General features: G+C 45.5%; 1 protein-coding gene, 1 long non-coding RNA gene and 1 other non-coding gene across 13 annotated transcripts in view; 2 read left to right on the forward strand and 1 right to left on the reverse strand.

Annotated features, from left to right (window-relative positions):
* Positions 1–15,570, forward strand: part of Phactr1 (phosphatase and actin regulator 1) — a 486,260-nt gene that overhangs the window by 339,727 nt on the left and 130,963 nt on the right. The window lies entirely within an intron of this gene.
* LOC144366363 (uncharacterized) lies at positions 9,045–11,421 on the reverse strand. Its single transcript, XR_013425437.1, has 2 exons — positions 9,978–11,421; positions 9,045–9,582 (listed from the first exon to the last, which is right to left on the reverse strand). It is a non-coding gene; the product is annotated as an uncharacterized LOC144366363 (long non-coding RNA).
* LOC120889360 (U7 small nuclear RNA) lies at positions 12,670–12,733 on the forward strand. The gene has a single exon (XR_005733269.1). It is a non-coding gene; the product is annotated as a U7 small nuclear RNA (small nuclear RNA).

Here is a 15,570-nt window from a genome sequence, read left to right on the forward strand (position 1 = left end):
CCCTGAGTGTTTTTGAGAAGTCAAATGAGTTCTGATTCTTATTCTTCCAGATTTAACCTTTTATTTTTCAGAATATTTTATTTATTTTATATATTCTCGGTATTCCTTTTTCATAGCATACTCTTTACCTTTACTTGAAAGTTGTGTGTGTGTGTGTGTGTGTGTGTGTGTGTGTTTGTACTAGAATCTTTTATTTTATTTTTGGTCACGGCATCCCTCTTTAACATAAACATTTTCCCTCAAATCCCAGGTGTCCTTTGTGATTTATATTTAAGAGCAAAGCCTTGAGACCTCTACCCCCAGCAAAATTTTGGACTAAATTCTCAGAAAGGCCCCCCCACTACAAATAAATTAATTTGATCTTGGATAAAGCATATTATAATGCATTGCTGATTTTTCAGGAGGTGATGAAATTTTTCAAACTCCCTTCTTTGTAAAGCAGTCACTGATAAAAAAAAAAAAGAAAGAAAGAAAGAAAAAAACAAAAACAAAAAATCGGGGGAGGGGGCGCGGTTCAAAATGCCTTATGGGGGACACCTGAGTTGGAGTTGTTTAACAAAAAGCAAAAGCTGAAGGAAGATCAGCATGAAAGCAAATGCTGATCAAAGGCAGCAGCCAAAAGATAAATTGAAGCATTCCTGTTGTACGTAGAGTTTAAAAACATGCATCTAAACAGCTCCTGGGTAAGAGAATAGATTATGATGGAAATTTAAATATTCAGAGCAAAAAGAACTAAGAGCTCCATGTCAAAACTGGTGGGAGACAGGGAAATTCACAGCCTGACCTGTGTTCATATGGGAAAAGAACAAAGGTTTAAACACTTAATTTCAGAAACTACGCAAAAGAACCAAAGAATAAGTCCAAAGAAAGTAGAAGAAAGGTGATACCAGAGACAGGGGCCTCGATTAATAAAATAGAAAAGATACAAGAGATCAATCAGTAGACTCCCTGGTGAACAAATCCAAAAAAAAAAAAAAAAACAAGGTGAAAAGACACATAAAATGTATCACAAATGAAGATGACAACATTTCAAAAGGTAGTAAGAGGGCAAGACAGGTAACTTTACCAGAAAAAAATGTAAAATTTAGGTGAAATAAGTCTTTAGAAAAAAGTGACTAATCAAAAGAGATTGAAGAAGAAATAGAAATCCAAATAAATCTGTAGGCACTAAATAAATTGAATAATAGATCAAATTGTCTTTCATCACAGGATACGTCAGAGGCTTTAAGGCCAGTTTTGCCAGGCACTCGGAAAGCAGAAACATTACTATTTTAGCCAGTCTGTTCCAGAGAAGGGAGAAGTGGGGCGGGGGGGCACCTGACCTCACACCCCTGGACCTGGCTCCTCATTCATATTAACAACTTAAAGAAGAAAGTACACACTTCAGGAGTCTCGGAAGAATCACATCACAAAATTCAGCACCTGTCCATGAACTTCAATAAAAACATTAGCAATAGAAAAGGAGTTTCCTCATCTTAATCAACAGTGCTGATACCAACAAAAATAAATAAGACCAAAAAAAAAAAGTGGAACAAGCTCATTTTTACTGCTGAAATACTGAAAAGCATTTGAAAATCAGAAACAGGAATGCCCACTTTTCGGGCTTCTGTTTCGCCACTGCACCTGTGGCCCGGTCATCAAAGTCCCTCAAGAGAAATCTGTCAAAATTATGAGGATTGGAAGGAAGGAAGCCAACTCATGATCTGCAGATCACATGACAGCTAAGGAGGAAAGCCTAAGAAGTTCTGTGATTGGTTGTTAGAAATAATGGAAGTATAGAAAGGTGAGCTCTAAGTATCCAAAGCCAGGTTCCACATGGATAAAAAGCAATAAAATTAGATTAATTAAAAAAAAAAACAGCAGCAAGAAAATCCAAAAGGAACTGTAAATGTGTGCAAAAAGATTTCTCTAGCGCCCATGCCCAGCACCAGTTTATGATCCTGTGAGTCCTAGATGCTAAGCTGACAGCTCCACTTTCTCTCTCTGTCCCTGTCAGGATACCTGACTCCTTGGTTGGCTCAAGAGTTTACATCTCTAGAGAGAGGCAGCCTTTGGTCTGAGCCACCCCAGAGCTCCTCCTAGTGACACATCCCCAGGGATAATGCACGCTCTCTCCTGACTGTCCCGGAGCATCCAGTCAAAACTCGTCCCCACCAGGAACTGCTGTTCTGTTATTAGATGGGAATATCAAGATACTGACTATAAAGTAGCAAGCACACACCTGGATAGAAGGGTGGCATTTGTCACCCGATCAATTACATTTCAGAATCAGGAATCGACAGGGTCAGCATTACAAACTAATTTTTCTACTCCCTTGTCCTCAACCCAGGGCATTCCCCCCTCACCCCCCACCCCCGACACACACAGACACGTACACACCTCCAGGGGACATTTGGTGATGTCTGTGAGTATTACTGGGGTCACATGTTGGGATGTGGGGTTAGGGTGCTACTGGCATCCATTGGGGTAGGCTAGAGATGCTGCTAAAAATCCTACACTGCATGGGGCCTCCCACCCTCACCACCTCCCCAAAATGAATTATCTAACTCAAAATATCAGTAGAGCCAAGGCTGAGAAACCCTGTTCTAAAACAACAACTCACCCAACAAAAGTCATGAGTCTGAACCATCGTCACAGTAACAGCAGTTGAGCCCATCTTATTGAGCATTTATTTACAGCAGTGCTGACTTGCATACACATCCTGTAGCTACACAGCTGCTCCTACAAGGAAAAAAAAAAAAAACTATTCTTACACCTCTTTTACATACAAGGAAACGGAGTCTTAGAGAGGTTTAAAAAATTGTGTAAGGTCACCTGGTGACTAAGGGGTATAAAGCTGGAATCCAAATTGATCTGACTCACACCAGGGCCAGAACTTTAACCCAAGCTAAACTGCCTCCAGGTTAGGACCAAAGCCCTCATTTGATAAAAGAGACAACTGGATGGGTTTTTTCCTCCAATTTTTTATTTGTTCTTTTTAGTTATACATGACAGAATGTATTTTGACATATCATACGTACAGGGAGTACAACTTCACATTCTGTGGTTATACACGATGTGGCGTTACACTGGTCCTGTATTTATATATGAACATAGGAAAGTTACGTCCGATTCATTCTACTGTCTTTCCCATTCCCATCCCCTTTCTCTTCCCTTTGTTCCCCTTTGTCTAATGCAATGAACTTCTATGAACTTCTATTCTTTCTTCCCACCCCACCCTCTATTGTGAGTTAGCATTCTAATATCAAAGAGAACATTCTACCTTTGCTTTGGGGGAACTGGCTTATTTCACTTAGCAGGATAGTCTCCAATTCCATCCATTTATGGGCAAATAGCATAATTTAATTCTTCTTTGTGGCTGAGTAATATTCTAATGTGTATCTACACCACATTTTCTTCATCCATTTGTCTGTTGAAGGGTACCTAGGCTGGTTCCATAATTTAGCTATTGTGAATTGAGCTGCTCTATATAAACATTGATGTGGCCATGTCACTATAGTATGCTGATTTTAAGTACTTTGGGTATATAGATGGCTTCTTCATGAAAGTTGTTTTTTCTTTCCATCCTTATCAAGTGCTGTCATGTCTTGAGACAGACTTAACCCCAAACTGCTTTTACACTACCAGAGTTAAGCTAAAGACTTGTGTATCTTTTATTTATTTTTCTTATTTATTTATTTTGAGAAACCCTTAAGCCACACATAAAGGTATGTGTCAATCAGTTTCCATTACCCTAACAAAATGCCTGAGGTAATTAACTTAAAAAGAGGAAAGTTTTGTCTTGGCTCTTGGTCTCAGTTCATGGCTGGTCCTACTGCTTTCAGGCGTGTGGCGAGGAGCAGGTCAAGGCAGGGAATGTGTGGTGGAGCACAGCTGCTGGCCTCATGTTCAGGAAGCAAATGTGAGACAAGAAGGGGCTGGAGCCTCGTAATCATCTTTGGGGACACACCCCCAGTGACCTACGTCTTCCCACTAGCCTCCACCTCTCAAAGCTCCTGCCACCTCTTGATAGCACCAAGCAGAGGACCAAGCTTTTAGCACATCGGCCTTTAGGGGGCATTTCACATCCAAACTGAGAAAAGTTTCCCAGGTAGAACCCAGAAAAGCCCCCCCCACCACCATGCTGCCCGCTGACCTCCCCCTCCTCCTCCTCCTCCCTGCTTCTTTTCTCTTTTCCCTCCTTCTGCCTCCCCTCCTCCTCCCTCTCTTCCTCCCCCTCCTCCTCCTTCTCCTCCCCCTCCTCCTCCCCCTCCCTCTCCTCCTCCCCTTCCTCCTCCCTCTCCTCCTCCCCTCCCCCTCCCTCTCCTCCTCCTTCTTCCTCTCCCCCTTCTTTTCCCCCTCCCTCTCCTCTCCCCCTCCCCCTCCCTCTCCTCCTCCCCTTCCTCCTCCCTCTCCTCCTCCCCCTCCCCCTCCCTCTCCTCCTCTCCCCTTCCTCTCCTCCTCGCCCTTCCTCTCCTCCTCGCCCTCCCTCTCCCCCTCCCTCCCCCCTCCCTACCCCCCTCGCCTTTATCACACTTGACTCTGCATCCCAGAGAAATCCTCTGAAGCCACACCTTCTCCTTCCACACGTGGTTGGTGTTGCCTGCAAGCAGAGCCTAAGACGTGGATTTGGAGGCAGGTAGTTTATTCAGAGTTGATCTCAGGAAACAGGTGTAATGCAAACTCAAGGAGGAAGAAAGGCCACCAGGAAGGTGTGTCCAGTTTGAGGTCACTGTGGACAGCAGGGCTCCCGTCCCCATTGCTTTCCATCCACATGTTTCCAGGCTGCACTGGCCCTTGGGCTGAGTGTAGCGGACTTGGGCAGGGAGCAGAAAGATGCAGGTGACCACCACTTGCCTGGGGAGGGAGCTTGGTTCTTGCTCAGTGCAACTGCCCACGCCAGCTCCTGCTGCGTTCAGAGTGAGACCTAAGGGCGGAGAACCCCCACAGTTCCACCAAGCAGTGACTAGGGCACATGCATGCTGGGTACCAACCCAGTGTGAATATTCTCCTAGGATGTGCGGAGCAAGACGTGCTGGGGTGGCACGGGGCTGTGCTGATGTGTCATCAGGTCACCGGCAAGGATGGTGTGCAGACAGACTTCCTTCTTGACTCTCCAGTTCTCCACCTTTTTCTTCCAAAGTAATTTTTTTTCCATATAAGTTCTGGACAGGGGCTGAATGCTCACTTAGCCTGTGTGAGACCCTGTGGCCAATCCTGGGCAGTGGGAAAAAACAAAAAACAAAGGTTCTGGACAAGTCCAATCATCAAGAGGCAATCATTAAGCCTGCAGGTTGACGAGGCTATTGAGAAACAGCTAACTGGTCTGACACTGGGGGGACGTGGGTTTCACGTGTGGGCGCCAGGGTTACTAACCCACCGTGCTTTTAAGGTACCAGCTGCGTTAGGAGAGGAAGCAGCAGGCTGCTTATGCCCTGAGATGGCCTAGAGGGAATGGTGTTACGTGTAACACCCTTTAGTTGACACCTGTTCTACGTGTAAGTGTGACATGAGGCAGAGGAAGGCTGCTTGACCGAACCTTTTATTTTCTAAAAAAATAAATAAGCAAAAGCACAAGCCAACAGTTCTTGAGCACTCACCAGGCATTAAGGTATGTGTCAGGCCACCTTGAAAGAATATTAACGTAGATGAGAAGACAGAGCTGTGTTTCTTTTTAGGGCAGACAGAGGAGACAGATGGGACGGCCACACGAGGGTCTCCTGGGTGGCTGCCAGGGTTTCATTCCCTGTCTCCAGGTGGTATCTGCACGCGTGCTCTTTCGGATAAGCCATACATTCTTGTGTTGCCGTCTTTTTTGTAAGAGCATGATGTTTTATAATATAAGGAATGTTAAAATATTAAAAAGTTGATTAAGAACTTCTGAGGCTAACTGAATCTGAAGTCCGATATGTTCCAAATCCAGAACTTTCTGAGTGCTGACAAGACACTACATCTAGAAAGTTCCACACCTGACCTCAGGTGAGGAGCCCTGGTCACAGTGCAGGTGCACTGAGAATGTGGTATGAAATGACCTTCAGTCTATATGATTTGTACCTAAAGCATGAGCAGATTTTGTGTGTCGATGAGTCCCAACTCCCTGACAACTCATTGTGTGTATGCAGATGTTCCAAAATCCAAAAACGTCCCAAATCTGAAACACTTCTGTCCCCAAGCATTTCAGATAAAGAGTACCCAGTCTGTCATAGAAACTTTTAAGCCACCTGTTTGCATTATCTCACTTCATCCCCAAAGCACCTTGGGAAGTAGATGAAGACTTTATTATCCCTGTTGTCAGGTGAAGAAATTGAGACACGCGCAGGTCACATTCCCAGATCATACTGCCGGTAGGAGGTAAGTGTTTCTGTGTAGGCATAGTATTACTTTTAAAGTGTCAGAACTGGTCCATGGATTCATTCAAAACCTGAGTGAGGTCTGCACTGGCTCAGACACTCACAGACTGACTTAGACCCACAGAGCCTTGAAGCCCAGACACGGCCAGAGGCAGAGTGCATTCTGGGAAGAAGATGGCCCGCCATGTTGTTTCAGAGCCGCTGACATATTTCTGTAGAAACCGGCCCCTTACCCCACTCTCTTGGTTTTTCCCTTTAAATGAAAAGTCACTGGTTATTTGTAGCAGCAAAGGTAAGTGACCCCTTGCAGACTGAACCCAGGCAGGATGCCATGTTTAAAGGGTTTGGGGTTTGGCTTCAGTTGGTATCTTTCCATCAGGGTGGCATGTTGGCCAGCTTCCCCCAGACATTCCCCCTGGACTTCAAAACCCACGCAGAACTGCTCATCAGAAACAAAACTCAGAAGTCGTTACCACGAAGGAAGAGGAGTTCAGAAGTCTTGAGGATTCTGTTAAGGGAGCATGGGCTGCTCGGTGTCATGCCCTGTCATGGTGGTGAAGACAGGTGGCATCGTGAGAATAAGCAGTGCCTCTAGGAGAGCTTTGGGCAGTACTGTCCTTCCAGACCTTTCTTCTCCATGGCACACAGGATGAGCCTTCTGCTTTCTGGGTTTGCAGTGGTCCAGTTTTTTCAGTTTTCCCAATTGCAGATTGGGTAAATGTTTGATTCACAATCTCAATAGTCTGGGAACTTTTCTTCGGGGATGGTAGGCAGGTACCAAACATTGATTTCTTTTCCCTAATGCAAATTAATAATTTAGTTATTATTGTTTGCTTTTATACTTGTTAGGTTTGGTTGTTGGTTTTGAACCCTGTGCTCTTCTTCAGAACTTATGTCAGGTGTCTGTTCAGAATCTCAGAAAAGTACTAACAAAGGGCATGAAATATTAAATTAAAAGTACATTCTCAGCTCTTCAAAGGCTAACATTTGAATCTCAGTCACCATCTGACATGCTCAAGTCAATGAGGCAGCTTTTTATTCGACACCTGTTCTGCGACTAGTTAATACATATAAGTCTCACAAAAAGGTAGACTTTGGTCAGCAAGACATACGAAAATATGTGTGTATTTTAAATCCCACTGAGCTTGCCTTTTAAATGTGTCTAACGTGACTGGCAGTGACTCACCTTGTGATTTCGGCCCACAGAGATCACATCCTCTTCTTTCTCTGTTATGTTCACTAGTGATGGTGGCACTGGGTCTGTCCCCCTGACAACTGTACCCTCCTTTCTTAGCCACCTCTTTTTGTATGTTTTTATTCACCCCTATCCTGCCTACCACAGAGTTCTGCACAAGGCAAGCTCTCACCAGATATTTCAAATAAATTAACGCCAACCGTTGCTTCTCCACCCAACTTGGGATGTCTATGATTAGAAGGATGATCTCACAAATTCCTGGAGAATGCAGAATGTCATCATTGGCTGCTCCTCCTTCAGCCAATACATAGTCCTCGGTGCTGGTTCTGGAAGCCAGATGAAGTCTTAAAATTCAGCCTTCAGTGGGTTTCTACCAGTGAATTAAAACTTCAGAGAAATCTCTGAAATGTTTTGGAACTGGAAAAGTGTACATGGGTCGTAGGTTCTCTGCCTCCTCCATTTTTACTCCCCGGGGTGCCTTGGTGTCGCGGATGTGAGTTAAGGATGACACTTGCTCCAGGTTGTGCTTGGACACCGTGGCGTCCCTCATAACCTTCCGAGAGGCCAGAACTGTCTTGGCCTCAGGGAATCAAGGAAGGAAGAAGCCACTTGCCCTGGAGATTAACCAGGTCCAGGGGGCTGATTAAATCCTTTCTCAGAAACTCCATGAGTTCATTGCTCTGACGCTCAGCAGCCAGGATGGCATGGCGTGAAGGAAAGGGTCCCCTGTGGCAGAGCTCTGGCCTCACACAAGTGGGGCTATTCCTGCAATACCGAGCCTCAGTTGCTTCACCTGCAACGTGGGAACTATTATCCTTACAGTGGTAGGTGACCATGAGGGTGTCACTCATGACAGGCCCTGAACAGATACTTCTTCTCCCCTAATTGGAAGATATTTCAGGAACCCCCTCCCTCCCAGTCTTTCTGGTTTTCAGGCTTCCTCTTTGTCTCTTCTAACTTACAAGGAAAAAAGTCAAGTTTTTATTCTCCCACAAATTTTATTGAATCATTATAAGTTGAACTTAGGTAGGATTTGTCTATATATTTATACATGCGTGTGATATAACAATGTAATTTGGCTAATGTCACTCCCCTGCACATTCCCTCTCCCTCCTTTCACCCCATCCCTCGTCCCTTTCCTCTGTTCTACTGATCTCCCTTTGATTTTCACGAGATCTTTGCCCCCTTTTCCTTTTTAAATTTTTTTTTATTTTTTAATATTTATTTTTTAGTTGTAGTTGGATACAACACCTTTAATTTTATTCATTTATTTTTATGTGGTGCTGAGGATCGAACCCAAGGTCTTGCACTTGCAAGGCGAGCGCTCTACCGCTGAGCTAGGACCCCAGCCCCCCTACTTTCCTTTTTCCTCTCTGTCTTCCACATAGGAGAAAACATGTAACTTTCTTAAAAACATCTTTTTCTCCCCAAGCATATTTTTAATATGGCAAACATGATCATTTAGGTCTTGTGGAAAGTAAGAAAATCTTAGCTTTCAATGAAATACCTGGGGACTGGTATCGTGTAATGAATGCATTTATGAAAATCTATTGAAATTAATAGAATCTCCTAACATCTGTTGGGAAGCACCGTTGGACTTCAGAACTGACTTGAGATTCTTCACTTACAAAGTACACCAGTTACATGATGAGTTGGTCCCTTGTCATCACACGGGGAGGTGACCACACAGTGCTACACATATTGTCCCTGCTAATGCATGCTGTGGTTCCAAGGTGGTCTGTCCCCAGAGGTTCCTGTGCTGGAAGGCTGGTCCTCAGTGTTCTGGGGTTAAGATGGTGGAAGCTTTAAATGGTTATGTCACTGGGGGAACTGCCCTTAGAAGGGATTGAGTTCCCATGAGAGTGAGCTGTGAGGAAGGAGCTGACTCCTGACTCTCTGGCTTCCGTCTTGCCACGTGACCTCCCTCATGCCTGCTCCCACCATGGGGATGCCATTCACCAGGGCTGAGCAGATGTCAGCGCCATCTTGAATTTCCCTCTTGGTCACCTTGCTTGTTCATGAAGACCCAAGAAGAAAGCAATCTTAAACTGCTTCTCCCTATGCCAAAAACATGAAAATGCTTTTATTAACAGACTTTTTATATATACTGTCTTTTTATAGAAGCCAAGAGTACTTGGATTTATATTTAGCAATTGATACTTCAATATTTGAACTGACTTAGAAATGACTCAGATGTTTATTTCCCACATAACTTTCAGACTTCAAATTACATGAACAGTGCACTTATAAACAGTTACTCCACATATAGCTTCCTTATTTATTTATTTTTAACACTTCTTCCTAGACTACCCACAAGAACTGAGATATTAGACCAAGCGTCATCATCATTTCAAGCTATTTAATCAAAGAAAAACCCTTAAACTTGCTGCACTTGAGCATAGATCTTGCATAATTTCAGTCTTGAGACAAAACATTGAGTAATATAAATTCACCAGTTTTTAAGAAGATAGTTGAATCCAGATCATGTCACTGAGAAAATGGAACAAGTGAAGGTCACCTTGAAGATTTTCATTTGCAGTCTTCCAAAGGCTGCGACCAGAGCTTTCAGGCAAGGTGACTTACGTAGCAGCGTGGACAGGCAGAGCGAAAACCTTTACCACACAAAACCTTTACCTTCCTTCCTTTTCTGCGTCTCAGATGAGTTTAGGAGATAATTCTTAGGTAACTCAGGACTGGCTGAAACAACAAACCTCCAAGGGACCTTGAATAACAAAATTATCTTAACATGAGCAAAAGGCCGAGTGATTTAAAGTAGAGAGATAGGCAGAGAGGGAGAGGCCCTTGCATGTTAACTCTGTAAGAACTATCTTAAAGGTCTTTACCAGAAAAATTTGAAGGTTACCGTGCCAAAATATTTTTTAACAAAAATATCAAATTAGGCGTGCAGAACCATGAGTGAACTCACGAGGACAAAAAAGAAAGAAAACACAAATTGTTATCGTGAGCTAGATAATGGTAAAAAAAAAAAATGAAGAAGAAGAAGAAGAAAGTACAGGGGGAGCTGGTTGCGGTGGCACAGGCCTATAATCCCATCAGCTCGGGAGGCTGAGGCAGGAGGATCACGAATTCAAAGTCAGTCTCTAAATAAAATACAGAGAAATGCCACATCTGGGTGTCCTGGAATAAAAACACACACACTTCCCCTGGAGCTCCTTGACCTTCGTGCACATCTGCAGGATGGACTGGCTTCCTGTCTCCCAAACCTTAAATTGCCAGCAGCCAGGATGGGTTTCTCTGAATCTCCCAGATCTCCCCTGGCTTCGGTAGCCAGGCATCCCTGACCAGCCTCCCCTTCAGGACGGAGGTTTCTTTCCATCTCCTGGACCTCTGCCCTGTGGCATCCTGGACAGAGGTTGCTTTCAACCTCTCAGACCTTGCTGCAGAGGTGTGACCTTCTCCCACTGGGTTAGCAGACTCCAGGTCCTGCACTTGCCCAGGACAGCAGCAGTGCCGGGCCGGCGAGTCAGACCCCAAGATGGGGCTTTATCTGCTCCACGGTAAGGGGTCACTCACTTCCCCTCATCTGCTCAGGCCCCACTCTGGCAACGTGGAGAGCCCTCTTGGGACTGGCTGCCGCCGCTCACCACTCTTGTGGGGAGTGAGTAGCACAAGCTCAGGAGCCTCCGAGGGCAAAGTTCCATCTGAGTCATTTGTTTCGTAACTGAATTTTGTCATGAGTTCGCCTCTTGGTGAGCACAAAGCCAATAAACGCAACCAAGAGGAGAGGAGTGGAGAGAGGCTTGTTCTTTGCAGCGAATTAGGCCAGCGCTGGGACAACGGACACGCAGGCTGTCCCCAGACAAAGCAAGCAAGGAGCTTTCACGGGGAAACTCATGCCTATTCATGCAGGAGAAGACGGATCACATGGAGAACAGGCTCAGCTGGAGGCCACGTATCACATGTCCAAAACCAAAAAATGACAGATGAGAGAGTCTCTGGGAGAAGAATTCACTACTATAATGAGCTACATTTACTCTAAGTCACCAGAAAGAATGAGTCAGAGTGTCCGGGCTATTCGGGCTGGTTCCTTGTCATTTTCTCTGAAGGCATAATCTAAAACAAACAAACAAAATATTGAGGGCCTACTGTGGGTCATTGAGGGCCTACTGTGGGTCATTGAGGGCCTACTGTGAGTCATTTAACGGGGCAGGAGCTTGCCCCTGAAAGCATCTGCCTAGTGGCTGTCACCTCTGCCAGGACCTCAGGTGATAAGGAGCAAGCCTCACTCCCTAGAGAACCTGGTCTTGGTTTGTCGGGCAGGTGTGCAGCCGGGAGCCAGGGCTGGGGAGGTCTGGAGAGGGAGTTTTTCTGGCTCAAGGTGGGTGTTTTCCAGGCCACAGAAGCAATACCAGCAAAGAAGCCCGGGGCACCAGAGGAAGCAGCCAGAACGTCCCAGTGATTAGGGGCGGAGGTGCCTGGAGGAGGTCTGGCACAGGGCACAGGCTGCAGAGCCAGATTGCCTGGGTTCTGTCACTTAAGAGCTTGGTGACCTTGGGAAACTTGCTTCACCACTTCCTGCTTCCTTTTCCTCACGTCCCATGGGAACAGTAGCCCTGGGATGGAAGAAAACACTCAGAAATCCATAGTATGGGGTTTGCAAAAGGAAATATTTTGTTGCACAGACAACTGGCTAAAATGGAGCCCTGATTCGCCCCCTCGTCAGTTGGTGGTGCCGTGGTTTCTAGGAAGGAGGAGGGGGAGGGGAATTTCCTGTTGGTTGGATGGCTGGGGGATGGCTGTTGGAGGGACAGGTGTCAGTGGTCACCTTGGTTCTTCACAGGTGGCGTGTTTCTTTTGGAAGGGAGTCATCATGTAACGCTGGGGCCATTGACGGGACAAGCTGGCTTTTGTTACAAGTGTCCATTCTTGAAAAGCTGGTTCCTAACCCTCCTGGAGTGGATCCTGAAAGCTTTTCCTGAGAAACCGCTCAAGCACTTTGTGGTTGAAGGAGTGTGTCCAGACCTTAGCTGGTGTCAGAACCTCCTTCCCAGGTTCCTGGTGTAGTAGACTCACTATTCCGACATAGCCCATGTCTGACTCTATTATGATCATCTGTGTCTCAGTTCATTTTCAGTTGCTGTAACAAAATACCTGATACTCAATAATTTGTGAAGAATAGAGGTTTAGTGTTGCAGCACTTTTAGGATTTGTCTAGCAAGCTTTCTGAGCTTTTGTCAGAAGCACTCCCTACCCTGCCCTCAAAGAAAAATAGGGGTTTATTTAGCTCTTGGCTTAGAGGCTGGGAAGTCTGAGAACGTGGTATCCACATCTGCTGGGCATCTGGAGAGGGCCTTTAAGCCATATCCTAACATAGCAGAAAGCATCACATGGTGAGATGGACAGAGCTCCTTGCCCAGGCCTCTCTGGCTTTTCCAGTGAAGCCAATAATACCATCACGGGTCTCCCCCTAACCATCTCCCAAAGGACCCCCACCTCACACCATCGACATAGGAAATTGGGGTACATTTCCAACATGTGAGCTTTTGGAGGATGAATGTGGCTTCTTAAAAATAGCTGTGTTAGCAGGGTGAATTTGGGTGGGGACGGTGAGAATGGCCACATGGAGATAGAGGCCCCCCTCAATCCAGTCGGGGTCTCCTCTGGCTGCAGCAGTCTGTGCTAAGGGCTGGATGTGAAATGATGGGCGTATGAATGAGGGATGGCGGTGCCTGAAGGAGAGGAGCAAAGGGAGAGACCGTCCTGGATTGAGATCAGACATCCGCAGCGTGAGGCTCCGGATCCCCTGAGCTTTGAGTATCTCTGTAGGGACATGCACGTGTGCACACGCATACATGGTCTTACAAGAACTACGGGCAGTATTAGGGTCTGCTGAATGCCTGGGATGTGTGTAATGGCCTTTGCCTGCGTGTGGTGTGGGATCCGTCTGCTCCTAAGCCCGGCAGCCCCCATGCGTCTTCTAGGGCTCGTCCTCCGTGTCGGGATTCTTGCCAGCAGGGTTTCAGTGGTAAACAAGCCAATGGAAATTAAGACCAGTTAAAGAAAAACAAAACTCTGAAGAGTTTCAGAACTTTGTGTTCTCCAACTAGGTGTCTTGTGTTTTTGAAAGTTATTTTTAATTAGGGTTGCATAACCCGCTACTGATTAAGCCTCCAGATACTCCTGGAGTTTATGTCTGTAATTAGATGAAGTTGAACTCTCCCAGAGGAGAGGGTGTGTGAGCTTCCTGCACCTCTCATCTCAGGAGACTTCGTGACCACAGCCAGAAGTAAAGCCTCCAAAACACGTGTGAACATCAGCACACATCAGTGGGTTAAGACGGCACTTGTAGGTTAGGACGTGGTGATCGTGCCAATCGATGGATAGTATTGTCTAACTCCAGTATGGAACCTCTCTGGAGAAACACTCTAACTTCCTTATCAGGCATGAGAATTGTGATGACAGTTGTTGAAAATGTATTAGTAGTTGGGGTTCATTGCACTAATCTTTCTACTTTTAAATACTTCAAAAATTTTGTGTTCTTTTTAAACTTTTAAGGAAGATTGAATTTTTGAAAATTGAAGGATGCTTCTAGGAACCACTGCCCAGAGAGTATGTGGTGGGATTTGAGGGTCACTGGAAGGGCCACGTAACCTAGGGTGCTGTTGCCAGCATTAGATTGACAGTTAATGTCATCGTCCTTAGTCCTTTTAAAAATGAGCACAAACTCACTACCTGTGAGTTTGCATAGTGCCCTGCACGTCTTCATCAGGTACGTTGGTGGTTCGGGTTTCTTTTAATTTGTTACTAAGCAAGCTTCTTAGAAACTGGGAGGCAGTATCTCTAAAATGTCTCGGAAGATGAACTTGTAGTTATTACTCAAAAAAAGATCAAGAAAGGAGCAAACTTCCTAAGGACCAGAGTTCCTGGAACTCAGGAGAAGGAAAGCATCCCACAATCGTGAAAGAATCAGTAGCTGGACCGCATCCAGCTCCTGGCAGTGAGAACGAAGAGCATCTCGCTGTCATTGTCCTCTCTGAGTGGCCAGATCTCAGCTGGGCTCCCTGGGACCAGATATTTTGGGGCACGAACATTTTTTTTTCTTTAGGAAATCCAAATCCACATGTTCTCACAATTGGGAGAATAGTTAGCGCTGAATGGGACGGTCACGGGAATCTAAATGAAGGACAGAGAGAGCAAGCCACTTACCAGCACAGCCTTTCTCTTGCCCAGGTGCAAAGCAGCAAACATTTAGAAGCCTATAAGGCACACGTGTCTCTAAAAATGAGAATCTGAAGGCCACTTAAATTTAGATCCTACAGCCAGCTCTGTTGAGGGAAAATGAAAGTCAATAATATCCTGCATGAAATTAGTAGGTATCTCTCCGTTCCCGATGGCTTGAGGTGAGGGATTTGAGTGGGTGTTTCGTTCCTGTGAATTCCTGAAATTTTGACAAGAGTACAAATGTCTATAAGCATTTCTCTAAATAATAGCAAGTTGAAGTCAAGAAAATGGTGATGCATTGTTGTTGTGTCATGTTGCTCTAACGCTGGACGCAACTGTCTCTCCTCTCTCTTTACCTGTGTCCCATGTAAGGCTGTAATCACCGCATTCAGGCTCTCAGGGTAGTGTGTGGCGTGAGGCAGGGATCGAGGGCTCAGTCAGTCCTGAGGGGCATGTGTTAGTCAGTGTTGCATCATTATAAGAGATACCTAGGAGAGTCAACTTATGAAGAGAAAAGGTTTGTTTTGGCTCACACTTTTGGAGGTTCCAGTCTGTAGAGCACGTGGCAAAGCAAAACCACTCACCTCACAAGACAGGCAGCAACGAGGAGAAGAGGAGGGGGCTGGGGTGCCACAATCTTCTTTAAAGGTGTACCCTTAAAGACCTTGTACTAGGCCCTACTCTTCAAGGATTCCCACTTGTGCCACCCTGGAGACCAAGCCTGCCACACGTGGGCCTTTGGGAGACATTCAAGTTCCAAACTATAACAGCACAGTATTTTTAATTACTGGCTTGAGGATGAAGACCCCTGACTCCAAAGTCAGACATCCCAGGTCTTCAAGGGAGGTGGCCTTTTTAACCAGA

Source organism: Ictidomys tridecemlineatus, chromosome 8 (assembly GCF_052094955.1).
Source record: "Ictidomys tridecemlineatus isolate mIctTri1 chromosome 8, mIctTri1.hap1, whole genome shotgun sequence".
NCBI lineage: Eukaryota > Metazoa > Chordata > Mammalia > Rodentia > Sciuridae > Ictidomys > Ictidomys tridecemlineatus.